Source organism: Danio rerio, chromosome 14 (assembly GCF_052040795.2).
Source record: "Danio rerio strain M-AB ecotype USA chromosome 14, GRCz13ab, whole genome shotgun sequence".
NCBI lineage: Eukaryota > Metazoa > Chordata > Actinopteri > Cypriniformes > Danionidae > Danio > Danio rerio.
Genome location: NC_141034.1, coordinates 16,507,372 through 16,533,675, shown reverse-complemented (window position 1 = coordinate 16,533,675; position 26,304 = coordinate 16,507,372). Strand labels below are relative to the sequence as shown.

At 45.7% G+C, this 26,304-nt stretch overlaps 1 protein-coding gene and 1 long non-coding RNA gene across 4 annotated transcripts in view; one reads left to right on the top strand and one right to left on the bottom strand.

Annotated features, from left to right (window-relative positions):
• nlgn3a (neuroligin 3a) overlaps positions 1-26,304 on the bottom strand; it is a 300,140-nt gene that overhangs the window by 174,226 nt on the left and 99,610 nt on the right.
• Positions 1-26,304, top strand: part of LOC147840793 (uncharacterized) — a 110,673-nt gene that overhangs the window by 8,718 nt on the left and 75,651 nt on the right. The gene's annotated exons all lie outside the window — the stretch shown is intronic.

Genomic DNA, 26,304 nt, shown 5'->3' with positions numbered 1-26,304 from the left:
ACCAGCGGGCAGACCTACTACGTAATAGGCCAGCAAGTGACTCCTCCGCTGAGTCAGTGCTGGGGGCCTCGGAGGAATCTGCAGGGCTCATCGAATGGGGAACTTTACTGACAGACAGGAGGGTGCACATCTCTCCTTGTTAGGGAAAAAAAGGCACCGCAAGCGTGTACAAAACCTACCGAGTTGTTTCCTCAATCACCAAAAGTACCTAACACCCTTGAGGAAACCGGCTCCACTCGCAGATTATAAAATCTTGCAAATGTGTTGGGTGTCGCCCAGCCCGCAGCTTTACAAATGTCTGTTAAAGAAGCGCCACGCGCACACGCCCAAGAGGATGCAACGCTCCGAGTGGAGTGCGCATGCACTCCTGGAGGGCGCGGCTGGCCTCTGCTCAAATAAGCACATGAATGGCCTCCACAATCCAGTGGGATAAACGTAGTTTAGACACGGCACTTCCCTGCTGCCGTCCGCCATAACAGACAAAGAGCTGCTCAGAAGATCTAAAGTTCTGAGTACGGTCCACATAAATGCGCAGAGCGCGAACTGGACAAGTAAGGACAGGGCTGGGTCTGCCTCCTCCGGGGGCAGCGCTTGCAGGGTTACTACCTGATCTCTAAAAGGAGTGGTAGGAACTTTGGGCACATAACCCGGGCGGGGTCTCAGAATAACGTGAGAAAATCCCGGCCCGAACTCCAGGCACGAGTCACTGACCGAAAATGCCTCCAGGTCCCCGACCCTCTTAATGGAGGCCAACGCGACCAGCAGAGCTGTCTTCAGGGACAGAAATCTTAAAGATACTGTATCGAGTGGCTCGAAGGGATCAAATCGCAGGCTCGTGAGAACGAGGGCGAGATCCCAAGAGGGCGTGAGAGGGGGGCGAGTTGGATTAATTCGCCTAGCGCCTCTGAGGAACCGGATGATGAGGTTATGCTTTCCCACGGTGCCGCCAGCCACCGCGTCATGGTGAGCGGAGATGGCAGCAACGTAAACCTTGAGAGTTGAGGGCGACAGCCTGCTGTCCAGCTTCTCTAAGGAAAGAGAGCACAACACTGATCTGGCAAGATCGGGGGTCTTCTCTGCGAGAGACACACCACTCAGTGAATAGACTCCACTTCAGGGCGTAGGCGCGCCTCGTGGAGGGGGCTCTAGCCTGAGTGATGGTATCAACCACCGCGGGCGGCAGGTTACCTAAGTCTTCCTCGCGTCTATGGACCACACGTGGAGGCTCCAGAGATCGGGACGAGGGTGCCAGATGGTGCCTTGTCCCTGAGAAAGTAGGTCCTCTCTCAAAGGGATCTGCCAAGGGAGGGCCGTCGCGAGGAGGGAGAGCTCTGATATCCAGGTTCGGTTGGGCCAGAGGGGCGCAACTAGCAAAACCTGCTCCTCGTCCTCCCTGACCTTGCACATTAACTGCGCGATCAGGCTCACTGGGGGAAACGCATACTTGCGTACGCCCCGAGGCCAGCTGTGGGCCAGTGCATCCGTGCCGAGAGAGCCCTCGGTCAGGGAATAAAACAACTGGCAATGAGCGTTCTCGGGGGAAGCAAACAGATCGATCTGGGCCTCCCCGAATCGCGCCCATATCAGCTGGACAGACTCGGGGTGGAGTCTCCATTCTCCAGAGTGAATCTGCTGCCGTGAGAGCACATCGGCTGCACGGTTGAGCATACCTGGGATGTGAATGGCGCGCAGCGACTTCAGCCGCGGGTGACTCCAAAGGAGCAGACGGCGGGCGAGCTGAGACATGCGGCGAGAGTGCATACCCCCCATGCGGTTGATATACGCCGCCGCCGTACTGTCCGTCCTGACCAGCACGTGTTGCTGCCCCAGCGCCGGAGAAAAACGGCGGAGAGCAAGGAACACTGCCAACAGCTCTAGGCGATTGATGTGCCAATGCAGCTGGGCACCTACCCACAGGCCCGCAGCTGCATGCCCGCAACACACGGCTCCCCAGCCTGTGCTGGAAGCATCTGTCGATTAACAACATGACTGGACGCCTGTCCCAGAGGCACACCGGCCTGCAGGAACGAGGGGTTGTACGGGCTGTAAAACCCGCTCTCCATCTCAGCTGGAGGTACCGGCTCGATTGCACCCTTCGCCAGGAGGGCAGCAATCTCCTCTCGCAAGACAGGGGTGGACAGGGGATTGACCCTGGTGAAATACACGCCCTTAAACCTGGGAGGCCGTTTGGAGAACTGAAGTTCGTAGCCGAGTCTGATCGTGCGTATGAGCCACCGCGAGGGGCTGGCCCGCGCTAACCAGGCAGGCAGAGCCCTCGCTAATGACGTCATCGCAGCAATCGTTGACGTACCCGCGGAGGGGCAGCGAGGAGCGGGTGTGCTGATCCGGGGAGCGCGAGGGTCCCACAGAAGAGCTGGAGGAGAGCGTTTCGCTCTGGCTCCGCACCCTGACTCCTGAGAGGGGGCTTGGGGGCTGGGAGAAGGGAGACCGTCCCCCCAGCGCCCGAGAGCCGATGGCGGAGCATGCAAGCCCTGCGAGCTGAGAGGCAGGGCGTCCCAGACTGGCGGGGCTTGAGCTGTCACATCCGGGGAAGGGAGAAAATGCTCTTTGATCGAAACTTTGGTGGCACTGAAAAGTACCGTTGGATTTTGGGCCCCGCCCTCCAGCGGGGAAAGAGCAAGTCTCCTCTTCTCCGGATGGCCTGTCTCAGGGACGCTTCGCGGTCCGTTTACCGGACTTAGCGGCGCCCTGGGCAGGAGGGGCTACCGGCTTTCGGCGTGCTCGACGCGCTCGCTTCGCCGGAGGCGGAGGCGGGGGCATCGGCCGTTGGTGGGCGCCCTCGGCGAGGAACAGCGGAGGTGGATGGCTCGGCCGGGGATGGAGCGGGCTTACGGCCCCGCCGATAGATGACAGCGAGGAACAGCGGAGGTGGATGGCTCGGCCGGGGATGGAGCGGGCTTACGGCCCCGCCGATAGATGGCTTTTGCCCATCGCATCCGACTGTCTCAGGGACGCTTCGCGGTCCGTTTACCGGACTTAGCGGCGCCCTGGGCAGGAGGGGCTACCGGCTTTCGGCGTGCTCGACGCGCTCGCTTCGCCGGAGGCGGAGGCGGGGGCATCGGCCGTTGGTGGGCGCCCTCGGCGAGGAACAGCGGAGGTGGATGGCTCGGCCGGGGATGGAGCGGGCTTACGGCCCCGCCGATAGATGACTTTGCCCATCGCATCCGACTGCTCGCTCATCGCCTTGAACTCCTGGGTGAATTCACCGACAGTGTCGCCGTACAGGCCAGCCTGGGATATGGGCGCGTCAAGAAAGCGAACTTTGTCGACATCGCGCATATCTGCCAGGTTTAGCCAGAGGTGGCGTTCCTGGACCACAAGTGTGGACATCGTCCTCCCCAGTGCGCAGATGGCGGACTTAGTGGTCCGGAGAGCATAGTCGGTCGCCGTACGCAGCTCGTGTAACAAGCCTGGGTTAGACCCACCCTCATGCAGCTCAGCCAGCGCCTGCGCTTGGTAGCGCTGGTAGGTGGCCATCGCATGCAAGGCGGAAGCTGCCTGGCCCACAGCCTTGTAAGCTCTAGCTCCGAGGGAGGCAGAAAACTTACAGACTTTGGACGGGAGACGGGGCGGACCACGCAAAGCGGGGGCGCCACGCGGACAAAGATCGACCGCAATGGCGCGCTCCATCTGCGGGATCGCCTCATACCCCCTGGCAGCTCCACCATCCAGGGTGGTGAGGGCGGAGGCGGACGCAGCGCGGGCAGAGAAAGGTGCCCTCCAGGACTGCGTGAGCCTACTGTGCACTTCCGGGAAGAAGGGGACGAGAGGCTTCGAAGGCTTCGCCTTCTGATCCTCTACGTAACACCCATCTAGTCAGTCCGGCCGCGGGGCTGGGGGATAAACCATCTCCAACCCAACGGCCGAAGCAGCCCGAGAAAGCACGGCCAACATGTCCGCTTCAGGATCCGTTTTGACGGCGCTCGCTTGCCCAGAGGGGGCGAGCGGGTCCGGATCATCGTCGGACAATGAAAGCCCGCCCACCGATGCCGCGGAGGACATCTGATCTCCGGTGTCAGCGAGCGTGAGAGCTACCATCTGATTAGACGGATCACTCTCAGTACCCGAAGCTTGGATGGAGCGCTTGGAGGAGCGAGAGGTCCGCGAGCCCGTGGGCGGCGGATTGTCTCTCGCTGAAGCCCTCAGATCTGCCCGAGCGCCCACTGCAGAGCAGGAGGCAACTGGGGTGGCTCGCTCTCTTACGAAAGCTAACCGCGATCTCAACTGCGCAACGGTCATGGCATCGCAGTGACGACATGAACCGCCCCCGAGCACCACATTAACATGCTGGACCCCCAAACATGTAATGCAGTGATCGTGTCCATCATGCGGAGCCAGGAAACCCCCGCAACCAGAAACGCACAGTCGGAGCGCCATCCTGAAAAGGACGTGCTGCACGACTGTGTTGCTCTTTTAAGCAGGTCGCACACCAGAAGCGCCGCTCGGCGCCGCGACACGGCGCGTACATGACAGATTAAAGTATCGCACACCAGACGCGCACATTCGAATGATATTTAACATGAAACTAATCAGATGGCGCTCTGTGGCGCGGCTGAAAAATGAACTGCGTCCTGAGCCGTCGCCGGGCGCCGCCGACTTGCGGCGCCGGTGTGTGTATCCTGATAGAAACCTATAATTAGAATTCTAAAATACGTGGCGCTGCGCGGTGCGCCGCCGAGCGTCGCTTCTGGTGTGCGACCTGCTTTAGGATTCGCAACAATACGCACCGCTCTTGGAGGACCGGACCCAAAGGGACGCCAGGCAAGGGAGATACCCAGCTCGACCGTCTGCCGCTGCGTGGACTCGCTCTGGACCGGGATGAAATCGTTCTCTCGAAATGGCTGTAGATCAGCAGGAGGAACCCTCATAAGCTCGATCAGAAAAGGCTCTGAAGCGAAAAGGATAGCGTCTGCTGGCGCCAGGTGAACTTATATACTCAGTTGATTGCTTATGTCGCTCACCTGCGCAGGCTTGCGCTGCCAATTCATTCTTAATTGGCCCGTTCAATACTCTTTCAGACGAGTAGCTTCTGAACCGAACCTCCCCATACGTGGATTTTAACAATCAAATCCACTTATAGTGCTGAAGTTCCCCCCGAAGGGGAACTGAATACGTCACTAGAGAAAAAAACAGTTATACAGACCATTTGTATCGCAAGAATGAGAGAATGAGCCTCCTCATTCTTTACTTTCACTTTCACTCTCGTGGATAAGGAAACGCATTGTACCACAGACATCCATTAGCTTATACAAAATTTACTTCGTTTGTTAAGCGTAAAGATTTGTTTCAAAACTATGTCTAAATTCAGTTCTAATTTCCAGCAAATGAATAAATGAATAACAGTAATTAAGTGGGGTCAATATTTCCAAATACACATGCTATGCCCCATATGGTCTAAAACCTTACAGGTGGGCAAATCTAAGCTTGTTTTTAATAAAACAAATATAAATATGCATATATTAAATATTACTACTACTAATAATAACATTATACAAAACCAAACTGTCATGAATAAACTGAAAAAGATCCCGAGATGAAGAATGCTTGAACGTTTTTTTTTTTATATTTATGTAGTCTAGAAAAAAAAAATCTTATTATTCCTTTATTTCTTCTTCTTTTGTAAAGATATTTGCGTATTGCTGTACATCCTGTTTGTTTTATGCAATGTTTAAGTGAGGCGCACAACTAATGCACTTTGTGCAGGACAAACAACAATTGCGCCACGCCTTGCACCGCATTACGCCAGATGTTTGATAGGGCCCATTGTTATTTTGTGTTTGCCTTTTAAAAACCACCAAACTAATTTAAATAAGGCAAGATTTATTTTAAAGATTTTTGTACTGACAATTATTAAACAGAGTCTCAGGGCTCTATTTTGACGGTGCGTGCGCAAAACGCAAAGCGCAGGTCGCAAACGCTTTCAGGGCATGTCAGAATCCATATTTGCTAATTGAAGGATGGGAAAATCTGCTTTGTGCCGTGGCGCATGGTCTAAAAGGGTTGAGTTTATTTTCTTAATGAGTTATAGGTGTGTTTTGAGAATAAACTAATCAGAGTCTCATCTTTCATTCCCTTTAAGAGCCGCAGCTGTGTCGCGCCATAAGCATTTGCTATTTACATAACGTAAAGTAAGTGTAGGTGGAAAAACTGAGCATTTCACAAGCAAACAGTTAACAGTTAACAGCTTTTTTTAACAGAAAACAGTTAAACAGAGCATATATCGCTCAAGAATGAGAGATAAAAAATTTACTTTCACTTTCGCTCTCGAGGATAGGGAAGTCTTTACGCGCAGACATCAATTAGCCTATAAATAACTAATTTCGTTTGTTAAGCGCAAATATTTGTTTCAAAAATATTTCTAAATTCAGTTCTAATTTCCAGCAAACGAATAAATGAACAATAATTACGAAGTGTGCTCAAAAACCTGAGTTATATCCTAAAACCCCTGCTGTGCCCCATATGGTCTAAAACCTGCAGGTGGGCAAATCTAAGCTTATTTTTAATAAAACAAATATAAATATGGATATAATAAATAATACTGCTAATAATAATAACATTATACAAAAGCAAATTGTTATGAATGAACTGAAAAAGCCTCCTGAGATAAAGAGGGCATAAAAGCAGTGTTTTTTCATATTTATGTATAGGCTAGAAAATAATATATTTTGTAATATTTTAATTGTTTATATTTCTATCCTATATATATGTAGTTGATTTACTAGTGCTAGCATATCTGAAGGACATCACTGGACCCCTGCTGGACCCCCTGCAGTTTGCCTATAGAGCAAACCGGTCTGTGGATGATGCAGTCATCATGGGACTGCATTTTACCCTACATCATCTGGACACACCAAGAAACTAAGCAACGATTCTATTTGTGGACTTCAGTTCTGCCTTTAACACCATCAGCCCATCACTGATCGAGTAGAAACTGACCCAGCTCTCTGTTCCTAGCTCTGTCTGTCAATGGATCACTAGCCTTCTGACAGATAGACAACAGCTAGTCAGAATGGGCAAAATCACATCCGACAGCCGCACCATTAGCACTGGTGCCCCCCAGGGATGTGTTCTCTCCCCACTGCTCTTTTCCCTGTACACCAATGATTGCACTGCAAAAGACCCCTCCACCAATCTCCTGAAGTTTGCAGATGACACTACTGTTATCGCCTCATCCAAACGGTGATGAGTCTGCATACAGACAGGAGGTGGAGCAGCTGGCGTTATGGTGCAGATACAACAATCTGGAGCTGAACACGCTCAAAACAGTTGAGATGATAGTGAACTTAAGGAGAAACCCCCCTGCACTCCCCCCATTCACCTTCATGAACAGCACTGTGGCTGCAGTAGAGTCATTCAGGTTCCTGGGCACCACCAGCTCTCAGGGTCTGAAGTGGGACATTCATATAGACTCTGGGCCTATCATACACCTGGCGCAATGTGGCGCAATGTGGCACAAAGCGCGACACAATAGTTATTTGCTAGTTTCAGCTTGGCGCAAGAGTCATTTTAAGGTGTTGCGCCATGCTGTTTAAATAGCAAATGCATTTGCGCTCATATGTGCACCCATAGGCATTCTGGTCTAAAAAGGAAGGTGTTCTGAGGCGCATTACTGGCGCTTTGCTATTTTGAGAAACTATAATAGATTTTTTAATAGACCAGAACAAACCCGGTCTAAAGTCCAGTGCAGAGTTGCGCCTCGCTTACACACTGCTTAATACACACAAGATGAAGAGCAATATGCAAATATCTTTACATATGAAAAAAAAAATTAAATATTAGGGAAATATAGGATATAATAAGGATATATATATAGGATATAAATATAAAGGATTAAAACATTACAAAACATTTTGTAGCCTACATAAATATGAAAAACCACTGCTTTTATGTCTTCTTCATCTTAGGAGGCTTTTTCATTTCTTTCAATTTGCTTTTGTATAATGTTATCATTCAATTCAATTCAATTCAGCTTTATTTGTATAGCGCTTTTACAATGTAGATTGTGTCAAAGCAGCTTTACATAAATGGTCATTATTAGCAGTATTATTTATTATATTTATATTTATATTTGTTTTATTAAAAACAAGCTTAGATTTGCCCACCAGCAGGTTTTAGACCATATGGGGCACAGCTTGTGTATTAGGATATAACTCAGTAGTTTGAACACACTTCGTTATTATTGTTGATTTATTCGTTTGCTGGACATTAGAACTGAAATTAGAAATAGTCATGAAACCAATCTTTGCGCTTAACAAACAAAATTAATTATTTATAGGCTAATTGATGTCTATGCGCACAAGGTTTCTCTATCCACGAGAGTGAAAGTGAAAGTTATTAATTTATCTCTCATGTGGCATAGCGCAATGCAACTGGCTCTTAAAGGAAATGGGAGATTAGATTCTGATTGGTTTATTTTCAAAACACACCTATAACTCATTAAGAAAATAAACTCAACCCTTTTAGACCATGCACCACCGCGCAAAGCGGATTTGACTAACTGCATCTCCTTTTAATGTTTATTGCATTTTTTTCATATTTATTTTGTGTTGTCACTTTATTTACACAGGAAGCTTCTGTAGCCAAAACAAATTCCTTGTGTGTATGAAGCACACTTGGCATTATTCAATAGGAAATTCATTTGTTGGGTGCGTGCCAGTGAGAAACATGGCACAATCTCTAATCAATAATAAAGAATTATATATATATATATATATATATATATATATATATATATATATATATATATATATATATATATATATATACACACCATTAAATATATTTTAAACAAAATTTATGGATGCAAAGTCAACTCCTGATGCAACATATGCAAATTCTTTGTTTTCTTCAAGCAGTTAACAAAACCAGCAGTATTTTCTCTTAATTTTTTAAAAGCATGTATAACACCATTTTGTGTAGACAAATGTGACTGGAATGCACATGACATCAATCATTGCATTTGCTCCCTATTTAATATCATACCAAAAAAAAAAAAAAAAAAAAATATATATATATATATATATATATATATATATATATATATATATATATATATATATATATATATATATATATATATATTCACTTTCTACCTACAATGCCTTGAACAGCTTAGCTCCTAAGTATTTGATGAAGTTCCCGATGTATTATAGCCCATGCTCAATTAATTCTGGACAATTGATTATTCCTAGAATATATATATTCTAAACTCTGGAATAGCCTTCCTAGCACAGTTCGGGAAGCAGACACACTCTGTCAGTTTAAAACAAATGCTTTTAAAATCCAAATCCTCTAAAGGATTGATAGTTAGCATAGCTCCTCTACGATGCACATCCAGTATTCTCCAGACTGCAACTCTTCGCCAATTGGTGAAGCTTGTTCCTCCCTGCTGTCGCCACTGGCTTGCATGGTTTGGGAGTTGCACATCAATGGATTTGCTCTTCAGTGTTTGGACTTTTATGTGTGAAAATTAACCCACACTGAACTGAACTAAACTGAACTCAGAGTTTAAACTAAACTCTGAAAACTGGACGGACACTGTTTCAATTTACTATAATCTTCTATGTAAAGCTGCTTTGACACAATCTACATTGTAAAAGCACTATAGAAATAACGATGATAATGACATCAATATTACAGGCTGCCAACTCATAAGAAGCAACATTTATTTTTGAGCTTTATCCCTGTAGTTATGGTGCCTTGCCTTGTTTGGTCCTCGAACATTTTTTTAGCATAGATTGTTTGTTGTTTGCCTTGCCTTTGAACTGTATTTTGATGTCAGACTGTTTGCTGACCTGACAATTGCCTGCCCACATTTTGCTTTTGGAATGGCCTTATTACCAGATGCCATTCTGTTTACCTGTCTTTTACTCTTCAGTTCAATAAAAGATGCAAATGGATCCAAATATCTGTCTCTTCACAATAAAGACTTTGCCACACAGTGCAGCTCTCATGCAGATCTATCCTGAACACATCACACAGGCATCGCAACTGGCTGTGCATCAACAGCAGCTAGCACGAGAAGCTCGTCAAAGCCAGGTAACAGATCTATGTGACACCTCCAGCAGCTAGTCCTTTATTATCTTCTGCACCCCAAAGATCACAACCGAGCGCAAAAGCTTCCCTGTAAAAAATAATACTGTTTAAAACCTTGTGGAAACTGACAAAATGTTGATATACTGATAAATATTAAATATTTTCTCAACATATTACCTCCCAATTATTAGTATATTTAGCTTGTACTTCTTCAATTACTTTACTTGGCTTGTACAAGTTTAAAACAAGTTGACTTGTTTTTTATCTTTGGATTGAGTGGCCTAAGATTATCAGCCAGAGTTGCCAGATGCCTTGACACTGCCAGAACCACCAAACCCATTTCCTGAATCCCCTGAATCTTGGGTACCAGATCCCCCTGAATCCCCTGAACTGCAGGCGCCAGATCCTCTAAAATCCCCTGAACGGCGGGCACCAGATCGTCCCGAATCCCAGGCATGACAGGCACAAGATCCTCTTGAATTCCTTGAATGGCAGACGTCAGATCCTTTTGAATCTCCTGAGTGGGGGGTGCCAGATCCTCTTTAAGTCACAAAATGCTGGGCAACAGATCGCACTGAATTCCCTGACTTGCCATATCCTTCTAAATTCCCTGAAGGGCAGGTGCCAGGTCTTCAACCTGAGTACCACAAATGGCCGACAGAGTCATGTGACTTCTCAGTGCTGTCTGAGCTGCAGGAATGGCCCATGTTTCCTGGTCTAAAGTCTCCTGACCAATTGGCGTTGTCTGATCCCAAGTGCCTCCTGACCAAGAGCTTTCTGACCCACAGGGATTGTCTAATCCACCGGAATCTGTTAAACCAAAGCCCCCAGATTCCCTGCATCTCCATGTCCAGTTCCGCTGCACGCTCCTGGCCCTCAATCTCTCCCCCTGTTCTGCCTCTGCTCCATTTCCTTACTCGACTGTTCAGGGAGATTCTGTATTTTTCAAAAAAAAGTGTTTGGGCTGCTATGATCACCAGTGATCTAGCTTTTCAGGACCAATTATATGTACAATATACAAACCTCACACACATCTTGGCTGAGTCTGGTTTCTCTATACACTGTAAAATCAAATTAGTAAACCTACTTAAAAAGAATGCAAACGGATTGCCTCAAAAAAAAAAAAAAGTAAAACAGGTTGTATTATGTATACGTGCCTGTCTATTATTGTACACTAACTAGAGAGTTCTAGTAATTAAAATCAAATTTGTATAGAATACTTGATCATTTACTTAGGATGTATTTGTCTTAGTTTAAGTTACTCTACATGACTTAATTATTTTAAGTTAAATACACTTTGGAAGTATTCCTAACTACATTGTAAAAATGCTAAGTAAATTAACATTAAAACATATTTTCTTTCCCACTCATTTCATTCAAAGAGAATCATATATATATATATATATATATATATATATATATATATATATATATATATATACTACCCAAAAAGCACTGTTTTTAACAGAATATTACTGTTTTAGTGAAAAAAGATTACTGTACAATCTGAACCTTTTTAACAGCAGTTTTTACAGTACTAGGGCTAATCTGGTTCTTCAAAAAAGCTTTTTAATCAGATTAAAAAATCTCGATGAACTGATCTGAGATTGATGCGTGCGCTGTGAAGGACTGATCTATCGATCCTGTAAAACACTGTAAAATTGATTAGTAAACCTTACTTAAAACAAGAATGCAAACTGATTGCCTGAAAAAAAAAAAAACAAGTAAGGTAAATAAGGTTCCCCTTCGGATGGGGAACTTCAATGCTATCAGTGGATTTATTTATTAATCCACGAATGGGGATTTCGTTTCAGAAAGCCAATTGTCCGAAAGAGTATATAACGGGCTAATGAAATGCCAAATGAATTGGCAGCATAAGCTTGCGCACCTGGAACTTATTGCCTATTAGCTCCGCATATAAGCACAAGGAAACGCCACCCTTTTCGCTTCAGAGACTATTACAGCCTTCTGAGAGAGTTGGTGAGGGTTCCTCCTGCTGTGATCCAGCGATTTCGAGCAAACGAGAGCATTCTCCCGTACACGCAGCGGCAGACGGTCGAGCTTTCTCCCTTGCCTGGTGTTCTTTGGGTCCGGTCCTCCAGAGCGGTGTGTATAAAGTTGCAACTTCACAAAAAGAGCAACACAGTCGTGCAGCACGTCCTTTTCAGGATGGCGCTCCGACCTTGGTTTTCTGGATGCGGTGGTTTTCTGTCCCCGGATGATGGGCACGGGCACTGCGTTGCATGTCTGGGGGTCCAGCATGTTAATACGCTGCTCGCGGGCAGTTCATGTTGTCATTGCGATGCCATGACTGTTGTGCAGTTAAGATCGCAGCTAGCCTTTGCAAAAGAGCGAACCACCCCAGCTATCCCCTGCACTGAAGCGGGCACTCGGGCAGATCTGAGGGTTCCAGTGGGAGATAATCTGTCGCCTCCGGGCCCGCGGACCTCCCGCTCCTCCAAGCGCTTCATCCAAGCTTTGAGCGGAGGAAGCGATCCATCTAAACAGTTGGTAGCCCTTACGTTCGATGACACCGGGAACCAGACGTCCACTGTTGCATCGGAGGCTGGGCTTTCATTGTCCTACAGGAATCCAGGCCCGCTCGCCCCCTCGGGCAGGTGAGCGCTGTCAAAATGGATCCTGAAACGGACATGTTAGCCGTGCTTTCCCGGGCTGCTTCCGTGCTTGCCGTGGGTTGGAGATGGTTTATCCCCCAGCTCTGCGGCAGGACCGACTAGATGGGTGCTATGTAGAGGACCAGAGGGCTAAGCCTTCAAAGCCTGTCGTCCCCTTCTTCCCAGAGGTGCACAGTAGGCTCACACAGTCCTGGAGGGCACTTGGAGTGGCCAGGGGGTATGTGGCGATTCCTCAGGTCGAGCGCGCGATTGCGGTCAATCTTTGTCCGCGTGGCACCTCTTCTTGGCGGGGTCCGCCTCGTCTCCCGTCAAAGCCTGTAAGTTATCTGCCTTCCTCGGAGCTAAAGCTTACAAGTCTGCGGGCCAGGCTGCTTCCGCCTTGCAGGCGATGGCCACCTACCAGCGCTACCAAGCGCAAGCGCTGGCCGAGCTGCACGAGGGTGGGTCCAACCCAGGATTGTGAGCTTCGCATCGCATCCGACTATGCTCGTCGGACCACTAAGTCCGCTGCGTGAGCGTTGGAGAGGACGATGTCCACATTAGTGGTCCAGGAGCAACACCTCTGGCTGAACTAGACTGATATGCGTGAAGTCGACAAAGTCCGCTTTCTTGACTCCCCCATATCCCAAGCTGTCCTGTTCGGTGACACCGTCTGGGAATTTACCCAGGAATTGAAGGCGGTGAGAGAGCAGTCTGATGCGATGGGTAATGTCATATATCGGCGGGACTGTAAACCTGCTCCACCCACCAAACCATCCATATCTGCTGCTCCTCGCTGAAGGCACCCGCCTACGAGAGCTGCCCCGCACACGCCCCCGGCAAAGCGAGTGCATAGAGCACCTTGAAAGCAGGCAGCTCCCCCTGCCCAGAGCTAAGTCCAGTAAACGGATCGCGAAGCATCCCTGGGACAGGTCATTTGGAGAAGAGGGAACTTGCTCTTTCCCCGCTAGAGGACGGGGCCCCATTTCCAACGGCACTTTTTACTGCCATAAAAACATCAATGAAAGAACACTTTTCCACTTCCTCTGATGTGACAGCTCGAAATCTGCCAGTCTGGGACGCTATGCTTCTAGCTTGCAGGTCCAGTGCATTCCGCCAGTGGCTCACGAGCGCTGGGAGGACGGTCTCCTTTCTCCCACCCCTCGAGCCTCCCCTCTGTAGTTTGGGTGCGGATTGAGAGCAAATCTCTCGCCTACAGCTCTTCCGCAGGAACCTCGCGCTTCCCGGATCAGCACACCCACTCCACGCTGCCCCACTGCTGGTACGTCAGCGATTGTAGCGATGAGTTTATTAGCGAGATCTCTGCCTGCCTGGTTAGCGCAACCAGCCCTTCGCGGTGGCTCATACGCACAATCAGACTCGGCTATGCGATTCAGTTCACGAAACGGCCCCCCAAGTTCATGGGTGTGTCTTCACCAGGGTCAGCCCCCTGTCCGCCCCTGTCTTGTGAGAGGAGATTGCTGTCCTCCTGGCGAAGGATGCAATCAAGCCGGTACCTCCAGCTGAGATGGAGAGCGGGTTTTACAGCCCGCGCTTCATCGTGCCCAAATAGAGCGGTGGGTCACGGCCAATCCTAGATCTGCGCATTTTGAACCTCTGTCTGCACAAGCTGCCGTTCAGAATGCTCACGCAGAAGCGCATCCTCTGGTGCGTTCGTCCTCGGGATTGGTTTGCAGCAATAGATCTGAAGGACGCGTATTCCCATATGTCAATTCTGCCGTTTCTGTGGTTTGCGTTTGAAGGTCGAGCTTGGCAATACAAAGTCCTCCCCCTCGGGCTCCCTGTCTCCGCAAGTCCTCACCAAGCTCACGGAGGGTGCCTCAGGGCCCCTTCGGCTCGCGGACATCTGCATACTCAATTATCTTGATGATTGGCTGATTGTAGCCTCCTCTCGGGAGCAATTGATTATGCACAGAGAACAGGTGCTCCGGCACCTCCATCTATTGGGGTTTCAGGTCAACCAAGAGAAGAGATAACTCACCCCCGTGCAGAGGACCTCTTTTCTTAGGCTGGAGCTGGACTTGGTCACCATGACAGCGTGCCTTTCCGGAGAGCGCGCTCAGCTGATGCTGAACTGTCTGAGAGAGCTCGACAGCAAAATAGTGGTCCCACTGAAATTATTTCAGAGGCTCCTGGGGCATATGGCATCCACAGCCACAGACCACTCCAGCACTGGCTTCACGGTCGAGTCCCCAGACACGCATGGCATGCGCGCACACATCGAGTCATTGTTACTGCGCTGTGTCGCCGTGCCCTTAGCCCTTAGAACGACCGCTCATTCCTACAGGCCAGAGTGCCTCTAGGACAGGTGTCCAGTCATGTTGTTTTTTCAACAGATGCTTCCAGCACGGGCTGGGGGGCTGTGTGCTGCGGACATGCAGCTGCGGGCCTGTGGAAAGGAACCCAGTTGCATTGGCATATCAATCGCCTGGAGCTGTTGGCAGTGTTCCTCGCTCTCCACCGTTTTTTTTTCGGGGCTGGAGCAGCAGCACGTGCTGGTCAGGACAAACAGCACGGCGGCGGTGGCGTATATCAAACGCATGGGGGGTATTCGCTCTCACCGCATGTCTCAGATTGCCCACCGTCTGCTCCTCTGGAGTCATTCGTGGCTGAAATCGCTGCGCGCCATTCACATTTCAGGCAAGCTCAACCATGCAGCCTTTACGTCCTGGAGAATGGAGTCTCCACCCCGAGTCGGTTCAGCTGATATGGGTGCGATTCGGGGAAGCCCAGATTGATCTGTTGCTTCCCCCGAGAACGCTCATTGCCAGTTGTTCTTTTCCCTGACCGAGGGCTCTCTCGGCACAGATGCACTGGCTCACAGCTGGCCTGGGGGCATGCGCAAATAAGCATTTCCCCGAGTGAGCCTGCTGGCGACACCCAAAAAAATCCGTAAAGCTTCTTTGAAGTGGGATAAGTAAGGTCCAGGGATCACGTTGGAAGACCGCGCCTCTCTTTGATGCAGGAGCGCTCACGCTATGCCTGGCTATCCTCTCATCGGAGGCGAAGGTAAGGTGCAGTCATTATGGCGTTTTCCAGACATTTCCCCATTCATGTATTAATAAATAAATCCACTAAAAGCATTGAAGTTCCCCATCCGAAGGGCTGATCTGGTTACTAAAGTAACCGGAAATGCTATATAGCATCGCCATAATAATTGTTCCTTAGCTGTAAGTGTCAGTCTCTTCAGCTTAAAAGGATGGCGTTTCCTTGCTTTCCCTGTGCTTATATGCAGAGCTAATTGGCAATAAGTTCCAGGTGCACAAGCTTATGCTGCCAACTCATTTGGCATTTTTATTGGCCCGTTATATACTCTTCCAGACAATTGGCTTTCTGAAACAAAGTCCCCATTTGTGGATTAATAAATAAATCTACTGACAGCATTTCCGTTCCCCGAGGGTTATTTTAGTAACCATCTATTCTACCCCTTTATTTGAGTGCAGCTTTTTCGATTATACTGATTAGACTTGATTACGAAAAGTTTATATAAGGCCTTATGCAGTGTTTACACTAGATGCGGCATTTGCAAATAAATCACTAACATTTTGAGTTTACTTGCTTCATTCGCATATTAAATTCGCTTGATTTGTACAAATTTACTTTACAATATATGCAGATTTGTGTCAAGGGCAGGGCTCCTGTCTGCCCAGTGACTCTATCTTCCTTGCTAAATGGCTAACATGGATTAGCACTGAGACTTTTATTTTCCTAGGGGACACTAACAACAGGCACTACTTCAAAATAATGCCCTTTCAAAAGCAAGCTTCCGATTGGTTAACGCGGTTCACCAACTGGAGCGATTCATGTGAGTCACGCGTGAAGCACATCAAACATGCAAAACACTCAACTTGCACCACGTCATTGCGCTCCGGATGTTAATTCTATCCTTTTTGGTGCTATGTTAATATTTTACCTGAAACATTATCCATAGCAACATTATTGCTGTTTTTGTTATAATTTCATTTATTCTTTAAGTAGACAAATATCCTTTATGTCGTAAATGTGAATAAGAGTTTACGCAGGCTTATGAAAATTGTTATAAAGTGTGATTTGCTCCGTTATGTCATTTTAAATGCATATATTGTTTGCTATGACAACTTGATATTACTAAAACAACAATGCATGTCCAAAATCTGTCATAAATATGATTGTCATAAAGCCATTATCAATGTCATGAATTTTATAACAGCATAATCAATGTATTTAGCACTTTACTTGAAGGGCTGTTAATAAGACCTTTCATGAAATCTTTATAATCATGACGACACGTCATAAATGTGAATGAATAAGCCAAAAGGAAAATGAATGAATGAATAAAAAGGCAATTGCATAATGCCATCAGATCAATTTTGTAGGGTTAGATCTATCATTTTAAAACAAATCAGGCATTATTGTTTTGTTGGTTTTGTGCATACCTTAAAACTTGAAAACCAGCTTTCTGGTATAGTGAATTAAAATGTGTGCTATAGTTTTTCAGGGAAACAATTACATGCAATTAATAGCATTCATTCACTATAATATCTTTTGTGGGTGTATTATTCAGCTTGAGTTTACCTCAATTCACAGTCAAACCTATCATAATGTCTTGATACATTTTTTTTGTAAATCCCTTGGGCAAATTGAATTGAAACAGCTCGACAGAGTGGAAAGACCATCAACAGGTTCTTACGGCACAAGCATATTGTTGCCTGGCAACCCTTGCTGTTGATTTCATGTTATGCAAATTTGTCAGAATTTACATAAAACTTCATGTTGCTGCATGTTGAGACTAATGGGTTATTTTTTGGTGTGATTATGAACACTGCACTCTAAAAACTAAAACCCTTACCAAAGTTTAGAATAGGCTTACTAATTCACATTTTTAATGTCTATTTGGCAAGTTCTAAATTTAGCTGTTAAAATATTACATGCTATTAGGTAATCAACACATAAACATAAAGCTAACACATCATTATAAAAATGCCTTCTGGAAACCATAACACAATCACTAACTAATCTATTTAAAATAAATAAAGCATTCAAATAAAATTATTTGATTTCATGCTATCAGGCATATTTGTAGATTTAGCTAATGTTAGTACATTACACATATAAAAACAAATTAAATGAGCAAATGCTAGCTCATCTTGTTCGTGACCCATATACAGACAGACAGCTCCTCTAGGGAGGGGCTGTTCCCTTAAGAATTTCCCTCACACCACATAGAATAGATCATTTAACCGACAGCACAAACTCGCTACAAATTTGTTCCAAGCTGTAGTTTTCTCGAAATGCTATTTGTCAATAGTTCAGTAGCAGCAGCTGCTGCTGTCTAAAGACATTGATTTTGATGCTTAGCTGTTATTTACATTTCTCATAACAAGATCACAGGAGACTAAGACTGTTTCTCCAATTCTCTGATTCTCCAAGCTTTCCAGGGAACATTCTGCCATGACTTGCTGCAAATCACAATGCCATTTTTTTCAACACCCAAATGAGACAGATACTTTGTTATTATGCTGCTTTTGGAAGGTTTTGGACCACGAGCTTTTAACAATTTTACGTATTGACAGTTTAGTGGCTATTTCAGTTACTGTTAAAGCAGGTGTGCCAACAAACCCCACCCCTAACCCCCAACTGCCTGGAAGATGAGCAAATCATACTAAATTGTACGAATGAGATTAGCCACTAAATTAAAAATGTACAAATTGCCTTAAGATAGTGTTGGGTTTTACTCCTTTAAAATTAAGTTAGGATTCATTCATGTAAAATCATGTGAAGACTCCAGTGTATTTGTCGGTTTTGAAATGGTGACAGTTACCTGAATGTGACTCACTTTATTTTAAAAACCTCTCAATTTTTTTAAATATTTTCCCTTTGGGATAAATAAATAATGGCAGACTGAATATTTCAAATGAATTTGTACATCCTTAGAATAAATTGTTTCCGCTTGTCATATCAAAAAATAAAACAAACAAGACATGATTGTTGTTGCACCTTTAAAGTTGTTGTTATTATTATTATTTTTATTATTATTATTATCATTATTATTTATTCCAGCTGTGCTAAATTTAAGTAAGAATTAATGACACAAAACTAGATATTTGTTTGCTTTACAGCATTAATTTTATCATTAAAGATATACACAATAATTAGTAGAGTATATACTAGGGATAAACTGATCCCACTTTTTTATAACCAGATAGATTTGGTTTCTGCTGGCAGCTAGCTCTCTGCAACTCTCACATGGTCGCCCACTGAAGCTAAGCAGGGCTGCGCCCGGTCAGTACCTGGATGGGAGACCACTTGGGAAAGCTAGGTTGCTGCCGGAAGTGGTGTTAGTGAGGCCAGCAGGGGGCGCCCAACCTGCGGTCTGTGTGGGTCCTAATGCCCCAGTATAGTGACGGGGAGACTCTATACTGCTCAGTGAGCGCCGTCTTTCGGATGAGACGTTAAACCGAGGTCCTGACTCTCTGTGGTCGTTAAAAATCCCAGGATGTCCTTCGAAAAAGAGTAGGGGTTTAACCCCGGCATCCTGGCCAAATCTGCCCACTGGCCTCTGTCCATCATGGCCTCCTAACCCTCCCCATATCATGATTGGCATATCATCACTCTGTCTCCTCTCCACCAACAGCTGGTGTGTGGTGTGCGGTCTGGTGCAAAATGGCTGCCGTCGCGTCATCCAGGTGGATGCTGCACACTGGTGGTGGATGAGGAGATCCCCCCCCCCATTGTGTAAAGCGCTTTGAGTGCCCAGAAAAGCGCTATATAAATGTAACGAATTATTATTATTATTATTCAATGAAAGTGCAATTAATTTTATTTATTTATTTATTTTTTTGCATGTAGCAAGGATGAACACAAAAATCTTTAACAGAAGGCTGTCCCAAGCCAAAAATATACACACATTGCTGATAACCCTGCGAATCCATAGACCTTATCTAGGGCTGGGCGATAATTCGATATCTATAATCATCAGGATAAATACAATCTATAATTGTTCAGGATAAAACAATAATGACAGTTCGATAATATTTACGCACTATGTATAATGCTGCGCAGGCATTTCGCAACCTGCCCTTCCGAGTGCCATACGCAGAATGCAAGTTTGCAGTCATACAGTGTCTGTTGGAAGGACTAAGAAAAAAATTAGGTAAAAAAGGTCAGAGTCACAGACATTATTGACAAGAAACGTCACTAGACTTCATTAGTCCTGAGCTACTTAGTTTTTTGCAATCCGACACAAAAAGCGCAAAGTGCACTGCAAACTGCGCAGATGACTCGTGTTATCAAAAGCAAGCAACAACACACACCTGTTTCATCATTTAAAACAATGCCACCATTATGAAGATGCATTGAAATTACAAACCCAAACAAGTGTTGGTAAACCTACGAAACTACCCAGCAGAGTTTCAAGTCATCATTTTCAAAAGCCATGCCTTACAAACTTTAAAAAAAGCCTGCTATATGCTTTAGCGCCAAAACAATCCATCATCTATTTTCACAGTTTCACTTTAATTCATTAACAAAGCGCGATTTGAGCAGTATGAGCTGGACAGTCTGTACAGGCTATTTGCTGCACTTATAGTATTGATAGATTACCTCGGAAGATTAAACTCGGTCTGAAGGATGATAAGAGCTCAGAGGCTTGTTGTGTCAGTTGTGCCCACATATCTGACCGTGATATGCGCTTTATAAAATCAGAGTCCGCATAGGCCCATATTCGTGTCAGTCTGTCAGATAAAATTGGTTAAAACATCCACATATATAACGGAGATCTGCGCATAACAGGCTTTTATTCGTCCCGCAATAAAAGGGGTGACAGAATAATAAGGTAAACTGCACACACTTTGTGTTGTAATGCGTGGACCCGTCTCACACCGCAAAGCATAACTAAAACTTTACATGTCCATGCCTAATTAGTCATCGATAAGGTCTATCGATTAAAGGATTAACAATCAATAGATCATCAAGTAGTCTTTAGCATCCCTAAATAAAATATGTTAAAGGATATTTCACCCTAAATTTACCATACTCACCATTAAAAGGAGAGTTAATCCAAAACTGAAAATTTTGGGACTATTATCTCACCTTTTACTTGTTCCAAACTAGTTAAATTTTTTCTAATGTTGACCAATAATATCCAATAACATGTAATGTCTTTGGTTGTTGAAAACTTTAACAGTAAATGCTGAATTAAGATTGTTCTTTTGTTTATTATTTTATTTATATTGTCAGACAGCTAAAGCATTTCACAATATGTGTTAAATCAGCTGAGCAAAGGGATTGTATAAAATCCTCTAAAATTATCATGATAATTATGGATATTGATACTACAAGAGTGTTACCTAGCCTACAAGAGTGTATCCTTTCTGTGTATGCGTCTTTTATCACTGCAGTCAATTTCTTCCAAAAGCGAAAGTTGCTTAGTCTGTCTGGCGATATTTTGACTTTTAATCAAATGAAAATTTAATTTGCATAAGCCAATATTTAAAAATTGCAGTAGAGTAACTGTGACGTGCAGCAACATTGATTCTGAGGTCTGATCTCATCTCTCTCTCGCTGTCATCCAGACATCGATACGTAGATGCCACACAAGTCAAGTCGAAAAACTGAGGCTGGTACTAGCTGACAGTTATATAATATTCTTATATAATATTCATATTCAGTTTCTTCTTCAGTCGCCTATAGATTTGTTAATAAAGTATTTTATAAACTGATTGTTTATAAGGACTTTATATATAATGTTTATATATTTATAATGTTTATATATTTATATATAGTATATTAATTAATACATTAAGACATTGAAGTCAGATAGGACAACAAATCACATCCATGTAGTGAATTACTGTTGAGAGGTATCAGTGGGTGGTATCGGCCTTTAATGTACAATATAACTATAAGTATTTTAACCAAGTATCAACCCGATACCCTATACTGGTATTTGTGCATCGCTAGTATATACAGCAACTGGCACCTGAGAGAGCGTGCTTCAGACTTTCACTTTAGAGCCCCACAGGTGACTGAAGAGAGCAACCTATTTGCGAGGCTGTCTTCCAGAGAGAAAGCAGCAAACTTGTATTGCAGGGCTCACAGACAACTGATGTCCTCACTGCAAGGGAATGACTGTTGCACAGCTTGCTCTTGCAAAAGGCAGTGCCACCCCTGTTGCTCCTCGCAAGTTGGGTAATACTCAGGCAGGCCTTATTTGCCGCCTTTGGGCTTACGGATCCCTCACTTCTCTATAATGTGATTCCTTCAAGCTTCCAAAGTGTGATGGTTCATCCTCTGGGAAGGCCACACTCACGCTTGATGACACCAGGGACCAAATGTCCACTGCAGCATCAGAGGGTGGGCTGCCACTCTCTAGGGTTGTGAGTGAGGTCTCTGACATAGAAGCTGAAGATGGCTTGTCCCCCAGTTCCACCTCCAGAGCGACTAAATGGGTGCTACAAGGGAGCTAACAAGAGGAGCAAACACTCTAAGCCTCCCGCCTCCTTCTTCCCAGAGGTGCACAGTGAGCTCACACAGGCATAGAGGCCATCTATCTCTGCCCAGTCTTTGTGTACTTCTGCCCTCACCACCCTTGACGTGGCCAGGGGTTATGAAGCTATCTTGGAGCACACTACTGCACAAGCTGAAGGAGTCAGCCGATGCTCCAGTCCAAGACATGTAGGTTATCTGAGTCTTTCACGACGTCTTACACTTTGCATGATATGGCAACCTACTATCAATACCAAATTTAGGTGCTGGCCAAGCTGTACAAGGGTTACATCAGCTTTCTCTCACTTCTCCAGCTTCATTGCACGATCCAGGGAAAAAGGTGGAAAAGACTCTTATTTTCTGCTCTTATTTTTGATGCACCGCTTCCAGGGGTGAACATTCCAATCCCATACTCCGCCACCGCTGGTGCATCATTGATTGCACCAATGATGTTAACCTGGTTATCGCTGCTCAGCCCATCGCAGTGGCTTATTTGGACAATCAGATTTGGCTATGCTATTCAGTTTGACAAACAGCCTCACAAGTTTACGGGCAAGTATTTCGCAATGGTCAAGGCCCTGTCTGGTTGAAGGAGATTGCAGTCCACCTAGTGAAGAAACTAATTGAGCCGGTCCTTCCAGCCAAGATAAAGGGTGGATATAACAGCCTACAATTCATTGTGCCAAAAAAGAGCGGTGGGTTATGACCAATCTGACAAGTCGTCCTGAACTGCTATCTAAACAAAATGCCATTCAGGAAATATACACAGAAGTGAATCCTTTGTTTTGTTCGTCCTCAGGATTGGTTTTGCAGGAATGGATCTGAAGAATGCATATTTTCATGTCCCCATTTTTTCTGGGATATTTCTCCAGTTTGCATTTGAAGGAAAAGTATGGTAGTAAGAAGTCCTCCCTTTTGGCTCTCCCTGTCTTTTCAGGCTTTCACCAAGCTTGTGAAGAGTGCCCTAGCACCCCTTTGGTTTGCGGGCATTTGTGAAATTATCTAAATTATCTTGACGACTGGCTTATTCTAGCTCAACCTAGTGATCAATTGATTACAGGGACATGTTGCTCCAGCATCTTGACCCGTTAGGGCTTCGGGTCAAACAAGAGAAGAGCAAAGTCTTACCAAAGAGCATGCAAGGCTAGTACAATCCTGTCTGAAACATCTCAAATGAATTACGGTGCTCCTGCTGAAACATTTTCAGAGGCTCCTGAAGCATATGGCATCCGCTATCATGCCTCTTGGGTTGCTTCATATGAGACCACTTCAGTGTTAGCTTTACGGTCCGGCCCTTAAACCGGAATTGTGCACAGGCATGTACCAGGTGAACATTACCTAAGTGTGCAATGAGCATGCAGCTGCAGGTTCATGGACCGGGCCCCGGTTGCATTAGCATATCAATTGCAAATAGCTGTTGTTCCGCTGGTTTCTAGCAGTGCTTGAGCAGCAACACGTGCTGGTCAGGACGGACAGGATGGTGGTGGAAGCATATGTATCAATAGAATGGGTGGTATACACTCACGCCACATGTCTCAGCTCTCTCGCCATCTGCTCCTTTGGAGTCATACGTGGCTAAAATCACTGCATGCAGTTAACATCATGGGCAAGCTCAACCGTTCAGCTAGTGTGTTCTCATAGCAGCTTATGCTTATGGAGACCCTGGTGTGGTCCAGCTGATATGGGAGCACTTCAGGAAAACCCAGGTTGTCCTAGTAGCTTCGCACAAAAATGTCCATTGCCAGTTGTTTTATTCCCTGACTGAGACTCACTTCGACACGAATGCGCTGGCCCCCCAGTGAGCTTGCTCGCACAGACTCAGCACAAGGTCAGGAAGGATGAGGATCAGGTTTTGTTTGTTGCACCTTTCTGGCCTAACCAAACCTGAGTTCCACAACTCACCTCGTGACGGCACCTCCCTGGCTTGTTTCCCAGAGGAAGGACCTCCTTTCTCAGGGACGAGGCACCCTCTGTCACCCGCACCCAGATTTCTATAACCTCCTTAAAGGTGGTCCTTAGATGGAGCATTTACATTTACATTTAGTCATTTAGCAGACGCTTTTATCCAAAGCGACTTACAAATGAGGACAAGGAAGCAATTTACACAACTATAAGAGCAACAATGAATAAGTGCTATAGGCAAGTTTCAGGTCTGTAAAGCCTAAGAAGGAAAGTATTAGTAATTTTTACAGTTAGTGGTATATCCAGAGAGGCAATTGCAGATTAGGAAGTGAAGTGGAGACTAAATAGTTGAGTTTTCAGTCGTTTCTTAAAAACAGCGAGTGACTCTGCCGTTCTGATGGAGTTAGGGAGTTCATTCCACCAACTGGGCAGATTGAACGCGAGCGTTCGGGAAAGTGATTTCTTCCTTCTTTGGGATGGAACCAGGAGGTGACGTTCATTCACAGAACGCAAGTTTCTGGCACATAGATCTGCAGAAGTGAGAGCAGATAAGAAGGAGCAAAGCCAAAAGTCGCTTTGTAAGCAAACATCAGAAGTTTGAATTTCATGCGAGCAGCAACTGACAGCCAGTGCAAACGGATGAGCAGCGGAGTGACATGTGCTCTTTTAGGTTCTTTAAAGACCACTCATGCTGCTGCATTCTGGAGCAGCTGAAGAGGCTTGATAGAGTTAGCTGGAAGCCCCGCTAGTAGAGAGTTGCAGTAATCCAGTTTGGAGAAAACAAGAGCTTGAACAAGGAGTTGAGCTGCATGTTTAGATAAGAAGGGTCGGATCTTTCTGATGTTATAGAGTGCAAATCTGCATGATCGAGCAGTTCTAGAAATGTGGTCAGAGATGTTTAGTCGGTCATCAATTGTTACTCCAAGGCTTTTCACCATTTTGAATGCAGTAATGGTTGCCCCATCCATCTGGATTGAAAAGTTATGGTGTAGTGTCGGGTTGGCAGAAACTACAAGCATTTCCGTTTTCGCGAGGTTAAGCTGAAGATGATGAACTTTCATTCAGTGTGAAATGTCAAACAGGCAGGCTGAAATGCGAGCTGAAACCGAGGGATTCAAAAGAATGAAAAGAGAGATATAGCTGGGTATCATCAGCATAGCAGTGGTAGGAGAATCCATGTTTCTGGATGACTTGTCCTAGAGATGTCGTGTAGATGGAGAAGAGAAGTGGCCCAAGAACAGAGCCTTGAGGTACCCCAGTGTTTAGATGCTGTAGGTTGGACACCTCTCCCCTCCAAGACACCCTGAATGACCTGTCAGAGAGGTAAGATCTGAACCATTGTATAACAGTACCCGCAACGCCCAGTGACTCAAGCGTAGATAGCAGGATCTGGTGGTTTACAGTGTCAAAAGCAGCTGACAGATCCAGCAAGATGAGGACTGATGATTTTGAGTCTGCTATAGCCAGTCTGAGATCCTCCACGACCGAGAGCAGGGCAGTCTCAGTTGAGTGGCCTTTCTTAAAGCTGGATTGCTTGTTGTCCATGAGATTGTTTTGGGTAAGAAAGTCCAGGACTTGATTGAACACTACTTTTTCCAGAATCTTGGCCATGAATAGAAGCAGGGACACCGGTCTGTAGTTTTTAAGTAGCGTATGGTCCAGGTTGGATTTCTTTAGCAGTGGGGTTACCCTAGCCTGCTTAAATGAAGTGGGGAATAAACCAGAGTCAAGAGATGTTTTTAATTATGTGAATCAGTGTTGGTATGACTGCAGGAGAGCATGGAAGACTTAGGTGATCTACTGACTTCGGTGGTTACATCATCACTTAGGCTAGAGCACCCTCTACAAGGCATGCCTATGCCCTAAAGTAGAGTCTATTAGCCGAATATATGCTAACTATAATGCAGGATGGTGACATATCTACAGAGAGATATGTTCGAGCCTCTCGACTCAGCACCCCTAAAAATTTGAAAACAGCTCTGCAGGGTAAAAATCTATGAAAACAGCTCTGCTGGTTGTGTTGATGTGTTGTGCCTGGAATTCAGTCCGGACAGCTCTCACATTATCTGGGTAAATGCCCAAGGTTCGCACCACTCCCTTTATAGATCAGCTGTGGAACCTGTAAGCGCTGCACATAGAGGAGGCAGAATCTGCCCTTTCACTGCTGTGCTCAGTGTTCTTCCGAGGCTCCCAGCACCCGACTTGGTGGAGGAAGCGGGTGCCTGGCTCAGTACAATGTTGGTAT